General features: G+C 39.4%; 1 protein-coding gene across 3 annotated transcripts in view; it reads right to left on the reverse strand.

Moving 5' to 3' along the window:
* The window catches only part of chl1a (cell adhesion molecule L1-like a), a 51,332-nt gene that overhangs the window by 34,479 nt on the left and 5,930 nt on the right, over positions 1–10,923 (reverse strand). The window contains exon 1 of one of the 3 annotated variants that reach the window (XM_023427572.2): positions 3,164–3,239. The exons of 1 other annotated variant lie outside the window; for it this stretch is intronic. The gene's annotated coding sequence lies outside the window, so the exon portion shown is untranslated. Of the gene's footprint in view, positions 1–143; positions 426–3,163; positions 3,240–10,923 lie in introns of those variants that run through there. One more of the 3 variants, XM_023427571.2, reaches the window with a different exon arrangement.

Genomic DNA, 10,923 nt, shown 5'->3' on the forward strand with positions numbered 1-10,923 from the left:
TATTTATGTGTAACTGCAAAGTAAAGATTGTTAAGTAATGCAGTATACAATGTGCATGCAAGCAAACATACATTAATTACAGAAAGAAACCTCGTCCTAGGGGCTGATAATATCAAACTTCCCATTAAGTGACCAATACTTACTCTTTTTTGAGTCATTCTACATCTTCAGTCCACCTCCAGCAGAGGCCCAAGGCAGCTGCTCTACACATCCATAGAAAAAGTACAGCACAGAACCATTATGGGGTCATTCCAGCAACTCTCTCTGAACCAACATCTCTGACATGTCCTTCCTCCACCACCTCACGTTTCTCCTCTCCTGGTGCACAGACACGCCTCCATGCCCGCCCCTCCACTCAAGCGGCTAAAGGAGCGACAGGAGACTCACTGAAGTGACATATGTCGCCAAAGCCTCTCACTTGGCAAAGAGGCTCTCTAAGCCTGTGACAATGAGTGGGACAAAGCCTGCACTGCGGGGCAACTCAGTGAGCATTAAAGAATGGGTGTAGAGGAAGTACAGGCATGCCTCTCTCTCTCTCTCTTTCTCTCACTCACTCTCTCTCCATTTTTCCTTGATCCGTCCATCCTGCCTTCCACAAACTATGCACGCCCATTTACACCCGACTCCATCTCAATGATTTTAATGCAATGTGTCTTAGCTCCATTGAAAAGAGAAGGGAGTCATCTTCTCTCAGAGGACCAGAGCTTTTGTGGACGTGTACTTTCATTCCCATGAGGTGCTTCAGGGTATTGATAAATGGAGGCTTTGGAGAACATGCCTGAAATAGACGTGACTTTGTTGATAGAAGACTAAGATATGTGATTTGGCTTTTCCTTTCCTATTTTCAAGACGGACACTGTCCTGAGTGTTGTCCAATTTGTTTCCAGATCTGTACTGAATTGGGAATAAAGGAGATTTAATCTACAGCACAATTTGCTATGCCTAATGGAGACATAATGACCATACCAATAGAGTATGCACTGCTCACAGCGCCCTGCAGGGTCATCCAGTGAGCAGGAATATGGGTTAACATTCAAAGTCCAGTGTATCAGAGCTTGAAATGAACTAGTGCAAGCTCATTGTTAGTATTACACTGAGATGATCTAACTATGAGATTCATAAATGCCAGATAAAGTGAAGAATGACAGTGTGACATTTTAAAGAAAGCTTCAGTGAGTAGTTCTTGAGTGAAGAGATCTTAATTTACTGTGCCTAATAAAGAAATGAAAAGTCTCTATCTTGTTTCTGTCTTTACTTATTTGCAGATTAAAAAAAAATTGGAAGCTAAACCTTTTATGCTGTTCTACATTTTTACTTTGAAATCGGTGACTGATTCAGACTTGCCTGCAATGCAGCCTAAAGTCACTGCGAGTGCAGAATGACTGGACATAATTACACAGTCCATTTAAGACTGTTGTCTTTAAATGGATCTTTTCCATGTGTAAGAGAGCAGGGCTTCTGTAAACATAGAGAAATCAACCTTAGAGGCAAAGCCTAACGGACCTGCACGTTCACTCAGAGCTTTACATGCCATGTGGACATGGGACAATGTGCTCAAAAGATAAATGCAAATCAAAAAACAACAGCCGTAACATGACCAAACGTGCACTGTCAAGCCTAAGCAAATACACACACAGTCACCTGGTTGTCCGTTATGAGAACTGGGACAAGCAAAGTTAGAGCCAAAAGGAAAGGAGACTGAAAATATAACATGACAGTCACTAATACATAATATAATACATATATTTTATAACATATGTTTCTGACATGATATGAAAGACTGTCAGACTGATGATAACAATTTCTTCTTCCTGTGTGTGTGTGTGTGTGTGTGTGTTTGTGTGTCAATTAAGTCAACTCAATTTTGTTCAATGTTGTGTAGAGTTTTAAATTTTGTGAACTACATACACAACCATATTTCAGACTCATTGTTCTAATTATGACTCACAGCTTATGAGTGACACCTAGTTAGTCACACAGTGAAATAAACAAAAACACATTTGAAGGGAATGCACAGGATTTTCAGGGTCTCTGATCATGAGCAGTCTCACTGTGCTTGTTAAACTAACGTGAATGTTAAACAAATGAGAGTCAACGACATTTGTGAATTCCTACTTCCCGTCTCCACCAACACCTCAATCGCCTGTGGAGCCCTGAAGCCCTTCCTCCTCGACAGTCCTTCCTTCTGGCACTTTCTTTTTCTTTTTATTTATTAATTGCAAGTTATTTACTTCTGTCTTTATACATCAGCTCCTAAATACACAGTAATCACAAGACACCTTCCAGACAAACTTACCAAAGGCTTCACATACTGCAGCATTAGATGACTGTGTTAAAACTACTGTGTAAAAACATATGGGCGTGTGTGAGTGTGTGTTATGAGCATAATCAAAGACCGGATCAAACGTCACCAGCACACACCTAAGATTGTACTGTCACTCTATCATAACAACAGCTGAGGTTGTGTCCCATTGTTGTTTCTATAACAATCTCACACATTGCTTGAAATCACTAACTGTGTGAACTATGTGTGGAAACTTCATATAAGCATACAACACATGACTGCACACACAAAGGAAACATATCATGACAAGCTTGGCTGTCAACATAGACAATGACAGCAGTGATGGGGGGGTTGGGGGGTGGGTGGCTGACAGAGAAGAAACCAGCCTTCAGACAAACTCCATTCATTAACAAATACTAGCGTGCTCTTCCAAACAAAACTGTCCTCTGTCTACTTTGTTTTAGCAAAGTAAACAAACCGAATTAAACTCAATGAGCTGGGCTACTTAAGGTCTCATTCTTCACATAAATCATTAGATCCCTATAGATGTTGACTGATTACTTTCTGTGTGTCATATACCATCTCTATTATATTATAATGTATGATTGCCCTGCTTTTCAGTAGCTGGCATAGGTTCGCAGATAAGATTAAAACAACAGATGTGCTGAAATCAGGCCAACATCAAGAATGTTCCTGTGGTCTTATCTGTATCTCATTGACTGTATCAGATTTGTAAAGTGTCAGATACAGTAGCATGTTTATTTGGGGTAATACATTCTTATCAGTTATGGTAGCTGAGGATAAAAACATATTACATTTTTCAATCTTAAGCTATCTAAGGTCATAAAATAACAACTCCCATTACCTTTAAGGTCTTACCTGACTGTGCGGTTATTTGTGCCTTGTCTCTGTTTCAGTTCCCCAAGCCCTTCAGCAAACTTGTAATCATGTAAGCCTGGAATTCACACAAACAGCTCGCTGACACACATCAAACACATTCACATCAAACCTGTGCTTCCAGTATTATGTAAAGAGGAAGGTGCTCTACAGTCTTAACAGTAGGGTACAAGCACAACAGGTTTAAAGCAAAAGCATGTAGCAACTGATATCTCAAAACTTTTTAACACACCAAACACATGCACGTGGAAAGTCAGAGGTAAAAAAACCATTTGTGTTTGAATCCTTCTGCTAAATGTTTTTGTTTCAGACACCACTGCACTGCTGTGTGGTTCATTTGACCTGCAGTAGAACGAATCCTTCGTCCTTACAAATAAAAGTTACTTTTGAAGTGCACATGTACTGTGTAGAGGTTTGTGGTAGTGTTTCGCTCATTAAAGTGCCGCCCAGCTCACTCAGTTGGGGTTTAAGTGGTTCCTGCTCTCTGGCACATAGTGCTTTGCGGAATGACGTGTGAAGGGGTTGCCTCTCTAAACAGGAGCGAGCCCAGCACGCAACCAGCTGGTATGCCATTATAACATTAAACTCCTGTTATCAAAACATAGACCTGAAGGTTGGGTATTTCATAAACACACAAAGTTCCTATCCTCCACTGCTCCTTTAGCTTTTTTGGAAGTATTCCCTGTCTCACAGCAAATGCAGAGTTATGATAATAAATTATTACAAAAACTTAAGTTCTACACAAAAGAAGTCAGTGTCCGCTGAGTGACACAGGCTAGAAAACAACATGAATCACTACAGAGACATGTGCCTTGTAGAAGTGAAGGGTGACAAAGAGTGGCATTCAAGAGCTTAATCAGTTTGCCACAGCAAGCAGCACATAGGGAGACCGTGTGGAGACAAGCAGTCACACTCAACTTCCTCCCTTCAAACACCGTGGCCTCCAGAAGACCTCTTCACACCTTCCTTCACCCTGGCACATTGTTCATCACTGTTGCAGAGCGGCAGATAAGCGAACAGCGCTGCGCTCTATGCTCTAAACTAAGCTGGTAATGAGTTTATGGGATAATCTTGAAGGCCTAAAGTGGTATTAGGTTGGGTTGGTGGGGTCTTTGTCAACAAATGGAAGAAATTTTGCTTCAGAACTGTCATTTATGTCTGCTCCTTGATTATTTTGACCAAAGTAAAATTTGTTAAATTTTAAAACATAAACGTTTCGTTGCAATATAGTTGGAAATATGCCTGCTGACTGTTGCATTTACCGTTATTTATTAACACTAACACTAATTTTAGTATTAGTCCATGTTTCAACCAGCCAATTTTATTTGTCATAGGTTCCACTCCTGTGTTTTGAATTGCAGTGATATGGGAAGACCATTTTGTTTACATTCGCATCACGGACTACATCTTTGATTTATTTTAAAACAATGATTTCCATGCTGTTAGCTGCTTGGGGTAGAGGACCTATAAATACAATTCTGGAGTGTGTGTGTCTATTTGTGTGCAGGATTAGCTACAGAAACACAACGGTAAATTTAGTTTCTAAAACTGTAGTGCTTTCCACAGGGATTCCTCCTTGCAGAGGAATTTGTGTAATATGTTTTTGTTTAATGGCTCAGGTGGGTCATGACGGGTCTATGATGAGTATTTAAAGAAATTCTTATGGAATGACAACCATTACAATTTATTAACCGAAACAAACTTGCTTTACATCTCTTGTTTTAGCTTTAACAATATAATTTCCATCATCAAAATTCAATATTCAACAATTCTTGACTTATTACTATGGATATTGTAACAGACACATATCTACCAAAAGACAGTTCTTATGTCCACGTGTAATGGCAGTAAAATGTCCAACAGAGACAATAGGCAGGCCTATAATCAATACATCTCATGACACTCTCATCTCACTACTCTTCTCATAGGTTCATAGGTGGGAGGAAAAGAAAGAGCTGATAACAAAAGCCACCCATAGAGCTACAGAGACGCCCACGTCCTTAGTGACAAGTTGTGATAAATGCCATTTTATGGTGTTTAGAAATAACAGCTGTTGTTTAATCCAGGGGATTAACATTCATTTCAAAAGGGCTGAGACCCAGAGAGTAATAAAGCCTCACTGAAGTGCGAGACCTGCCTGATCTTGTAGCATGTACACACCTTTATAAGTACTCTCCCACTGCCACATGTCCTCTCCCACCCTGCTAACACTAAAAACATATTTTGTGGCTGTCAGTCCTCAAGTTTTAGGTAGACTAAAAAGGGAGGGGGGATTTTCCTGTCACTTTGAAAAACGTATTTGGGTCTTTCTTAAAACGGCTCGCACCTGCAGCCTAGTTTCTTCTCAAACAACACAGAAAAGGATGATGAGTAATCTTTCCACCTTTTACATCTGTTTGCCTGGATGAACAGTCTGAGCCAGGACTCCAATCCCATAAGTGTCTGACATTAAGAGGTATAATGCATAATCTATGCAAATTAAAAAAATATATAATACCGTTTAATCACTGAAATATGAGGCAATAAGTATAAATGGTGACAGTGAATGCATCATAGTACTCTACAAAGGTGAAATATTTTCAACAACTCTAGGAGTAATGAAGAGGAATAATGTTGTTAAGCCTTGACAATTAATTGCAGAAATTCTCTTCATTAACCACATACTTTCTTGAAGAAAAAAGAAAACAGCAAAGGCAATTTATCTGGCATCCACTGCATTTACAAAATCATCATACTTGTGAGAAACCCATCAGAAAATAAATTACTTATCCGCCTACTCGTGATGAGTTGGCAATCAGTGAGTTTTGAAGCATCTGCTGCGACATGTCAAGAGAATACGGCTCATGAGTCACTTCATTGTGCACCCTCAAAGCTGTGCCTTAGTATCGTTACATCTGCAGCAAGCTCTAACAGGGGCTCATGATGCAAAATAAATCTGACTGATAAGTACAACTATTTTTTCTGAATAGGACAAAACCCTGGCCTTTCAAGTTATAATGCATAATCAATAAAAGACACGACTTTAAGTTGATTTGTGAGTCAATTTATCAGAGTTAATCAATCAGCAAGAAAAGTTAACACATCAGGTTCATCCTAATATGAGAGTAACTCTTGGTAGATAAAATGGGCTACTTTGACATCAGTAAAGGCAGCTAAGGCATTTCATGAGCTGCTTCTGGCAACTGATTCCAATTTCTTATTTCCTGCTTTTTCTAACCTGGTTTGACCTGCTATGGCTCAGAGCCAGTGGCGCTGGAGGAGACCCATCAGCTTGGTAGGTCTAAATTACACTTGGGACAGCTACCATAGGAGCTGTACCTCGCATCACCCTGTGTGAGTGATAGCCTCACTACTGTCTAACACAGGCCCATGACAGGGGTACCCCCCCTGTAAAAGTGTCAGGGCCTTGCTACATTAGCATTTTTGGAACACCATGAATGAAAGTGTTTGTTCTGGTCTGTATGCCCAATTGAAAGGGTCCATTAAGGAGTGTTTTAGAGGTTCCACTGTGTTGGGTCGGAAGTTTGGGAGCTGGTGTACGGAGTTAAGTGCCAGAGCAAAGAAAAAAAAATGTTCAGAGGAACGTCATGGCCCGAATCAATCTGTATGCAGATGATTAACTGCTTGACAATTTTCTGCGTGTGAGGGCCACATCACAAGTGACAACATCAGTCAGGTTAATAAGTGTTTCAACACAGGCTGTCATTAAATGCAGGGTGGCTGGTCTCACATTCACAGCCAAGTATCAACAAAAGCTACTTTACCATAAGACAGAGGTTGCAATATCCCCTCTGGCATCTCTGACTAACAATTATGAAATACCTCACTTTTCTCACACGCAGGTCCTGCTAGGAAGGTTATTATTACAACACTGTAGTCAAACTTAATGAAACATAAAAAGTAACACAAAAGGCCTGTTACCATGAAGAAGAAGATGAGGGTACAATAGTAATTAGAGTGATTAAAAGTGCTAAACCTTCTCCCCTGTTTTCATCACCTGCACTAGCATAAGCTGTTACTACTGATGTTCTTTTGTCATAATGTGTTGATGTCAACGGGTAGAAAAACCTTGTTGAATTTAAAACAATAAAATATTTTTGAATAAAAAACAATTTTGGCCACGGAGCTAAAATAAAGTATGAGTTGCAGTAATGATGAACAAGTTTTTCTACATGTAGATGAGTCTGGGTCAACGTTATGGACATCAGTGATATTTAGAGTCAATGGACAATTTATTAGGTACCTTGGTTTTGCAATTCAGTCCTGTGGCTCTGCCGTAAATGAGAAAAATGAGTTCACTTCTTAGTGACATTGTCAGAAGTGTGTAAATTCAATCATAAGATCATTATTGAGGGTCACAGCCATAATTAAAGGCGGTATTGTACTGGACTATATGATATTGAGAGGTGTTTGTAATGTAATGTTTTGTCCTCTCTGGCCAGACTATTGGAAACATTAGTTTTACCACAAATAATTAACTTCCCTTATCCACAGATTAATGACAGTTTGACAATTTAAAAAGATCCCTGTGAGCCAAACAGAAGCAAGTATTTCCTTTGGCCAGGGTATAATTACAGTTACCAATCCCCAGTTTTTACATTAAGGAAAATAAGCTACTGCACGTTGATGTAGAGAATGTTGAATCAAGAAAGTCATAAACTCAAGTCACCTATGACTATCTGAGGTAAATTCCCAAGCTGCCTTATCTTTATCCATTCGTTGGAAAAAAGCGTTTCAGACAAGCAGGGAGATGCATGGTGCTTTGCCTGAACACCTACATGGCCTGATGGCAAACGCAGATACATATCAGCACCTGCTGTAAAGACAGAACTGTGCACAACCACATAAAGTGTGTTGTGTAAAAGCACTGCGAGAAAGGCTGTGATTCTGAGAAAGAATAAAAGTTAGGGAGCGCAAGAGGGACAAAAACATCGAAAAAGGGAGAGGGGGGAGGCAGACAGTTTTGAGGGTAATATCTATGGCACAGGAGAGAGAAATCCATGGGAATTCAGCTTATTAGCATATGAATCAAATTCCAGCAGCAGGAAAAGACAGACATTCATTTCAGAGCCCGTTGTCAGGAAGACCAGCAGTAGATGAGCAAAATCATGCACTGCGTATACAAGGGTCAAAGTTAATCCTCCCATGTTGTGCTAAAATAGAAGAGCTAAAGATTTCAGAGGCCTGGGGAAAATATGATAAAGATAAAACTACTCGTATTACCATGACAAACTGTAGGAATTTAAACAAGCTTGTACAACACCTGTTCAATGAGCTGGCCATAGGGTTGAAACTCTGAGCATTAGGGAGAATGCTGCTTGTACTGGTTATTAAAGAAGCCTTTAGAGAGAACCTATTATGGCCATTTTTAGTGTTGGTCATTTCATTCTTGGTGTCGACTAAAAAAGATTTACATGCTTTAATGATCTTCTGCCTTACATTTTATACTGTACTCTCTTCACCTTCTGTCTGAAACGCTCTGTAAAACTCAGGGCTCTTTAAGGCCCTCCTCCTCCCAGTGTGCTCTGATTGGTCAGTTTGCAGGCAACTACCATGGCCACGACACGTTCTGCACATCTTGTGTAGGCAAACTTTGGGTGACAATAGTCATAACTTAGAATATTTTTTATAAGAAACCCTTTTGTTTTTTTATTTGTGGACACTTCTGGACTAAAGGAATATAAATAATGGAGGAACAGACAGGAAGTCTCCACCGCTTCACCTCCTGCTGGTTTACAATGCTGCTAAATCTGAATGAATTTGAGGTTAGTGGGCATAATTACTGAAAAATGAACTCAGCTGTTAAACTGTGGATAATTTATCTGAGCTAACGAGGTACAGCATTTCAACACTGACAAACGTTTAAGAATTTAAATCTTTGCGATGCTGCTTCTTACTAACATGATCAGGTCGAGACCGGGTCGCGATAACGCGGTTAACATCCACAATAACAATGCAGACTGACAGGCTGTGAGGCTAAGTCCCCTGTTCTGCCACATCAAGTGTGAATTACAGAAATAACATTTGTGAAAATGAAACGTCTAACTGTGCGTGGTTTCTGAAGCAGTCCTCATAAGTGCAGGCTCACACTATAATGTTTGGAGCAGTGGAGAACTGTGGAAAAATAAAGTTGATTTCTGCAGGAAATCAAGAACACTCTCACGTCTTTTCGGCATGGCTACAAAACTAATGAAAACTCTTCACCATAAGTAGTTATGTGCTGTGCCTTGTGTGGAGGCGTGTCAAGCTTGCAGGTGGGCAGCACCAAGAGAAGTATTGACATCAATAGGACCAGGAAGTAATGTCTGGACCCCCGACAAAGCGTTTCATACAAAGGAGAAAACTGGGTTTTTTCCCTGACACTTTTTCCCTTTGATGTAAACTTTGATCCTTGTGCCTCTGGAGACCATTTACATGCATAAAAACCTATGTAACACACTATAAGTCAGGAAAAACTCAAAAAAGCATAATAGGTCCCCTTTAAGATGATATTTTAAATAGATGTGTTAATTAAATCATATCTCTGCCATTTGTGCTTAGCTTGATGATTCAACTAGAACTGTAGCAATTTGACGTTCAGGCAATCCGTTGATTTGCATTAAATGACTCGAGTTATTGTTTAAGTAAAAATGCCAGACATCAAACATCTGCTGATTTCAGGTCCTAAAATGTGAAGATTGTATTCTTTTCTTAGTCATACATGATAGTAAACTGAATATCGTTGGGTTTCCTCACTGACAGTGAGAGGCAGATTGATCTAAAGTTAAAATAACAGTTCATTATAGCCCTAGATTCAACACTTAATCATACAGATTATGATCCATTTTAGGAGGCTGTATAAATACATTTACAATTTTGAAGCACCTCTATTTGACTTGAGTACCTCCATTTTGAGCTTCTGCATTCGTCAATTTCAGAGAGAAATGTTGTACTACTTTTTCTAGCCTATATATCTATTCTGCATTTATTTCTTTTTACATGAGCACAAACACTAGTAAAGTAATTAAAATCAGTAATTAATAAGTAATGGTAATCAAATAATGTATAACACTGTTGTGTTATTATAAAAATCAGGCACTTGAATGAATACTTTTGATACCACATTTTACCACTTTTATTTCAATAACATATTTAATTCAGGACATTTAATTGTAATTGAGCTTTTTTTTATTGATATTGTTATTTTCATTTAGCTAAAGATATAAATACCTCCACCACAATTGTCCACTGTATGTTACTGAAAATTAAGGAACACACTGGAAATGCCACATGTCAGCAGCAGCACTGAGAGAGACATGCTTTTAGCCTGCTATTAGTTTCTCATAAGTGGTGGGGACCTGTTTTGGCTCATGCAGATCATCCCACCCTTACAGCAGGGTAACATGTATGAACATGAAACTGCGTCATAACAAAATTCTTTACTCCTGTCACACACAAAAGACTTCTTTAGCATTATGTTTGCACTTTTTTTCTTTCTTTATTCGGATCTCCATTAGCTTCCACATGGTGGTCGCTAGGGTTGCCACCTTGGAAACAGCGGACGACTTTGGGGGTGGGGGGGTTAACTTTGTAAAACATTCTGTATGTCCACATGGTATGCACCCTCCACCATTGGTCAGCCAATTGCCACATGACTGAGTTGGAATTTCCCAATTTGCTGTTGCTCTTTCAAAATGAATTTCAGTTTCTATTAGGTGGGCTTTTGCAACCTGCAGTCCTGCCAATTTAGCTTTATTTGTCGC

Source organism: Seriola lalandi, unplaced genomic scaffold, assembly GCF_002814215.2.
Source record: "Seriola lalandi dorsalis isolate HSWRI2012SDOR001 ecotype SW California unplaced genomic scaffold, Sedor1 jcf7180002054861, whole genome shotgun sequence".
Classification (NCBI taxonomy): domain Eukaryota; kingdom Metazoa; phylum Chordata; class Actinopteri; order Carangiformes; family Carangidae; genus Seriola; species Seriola lalandi.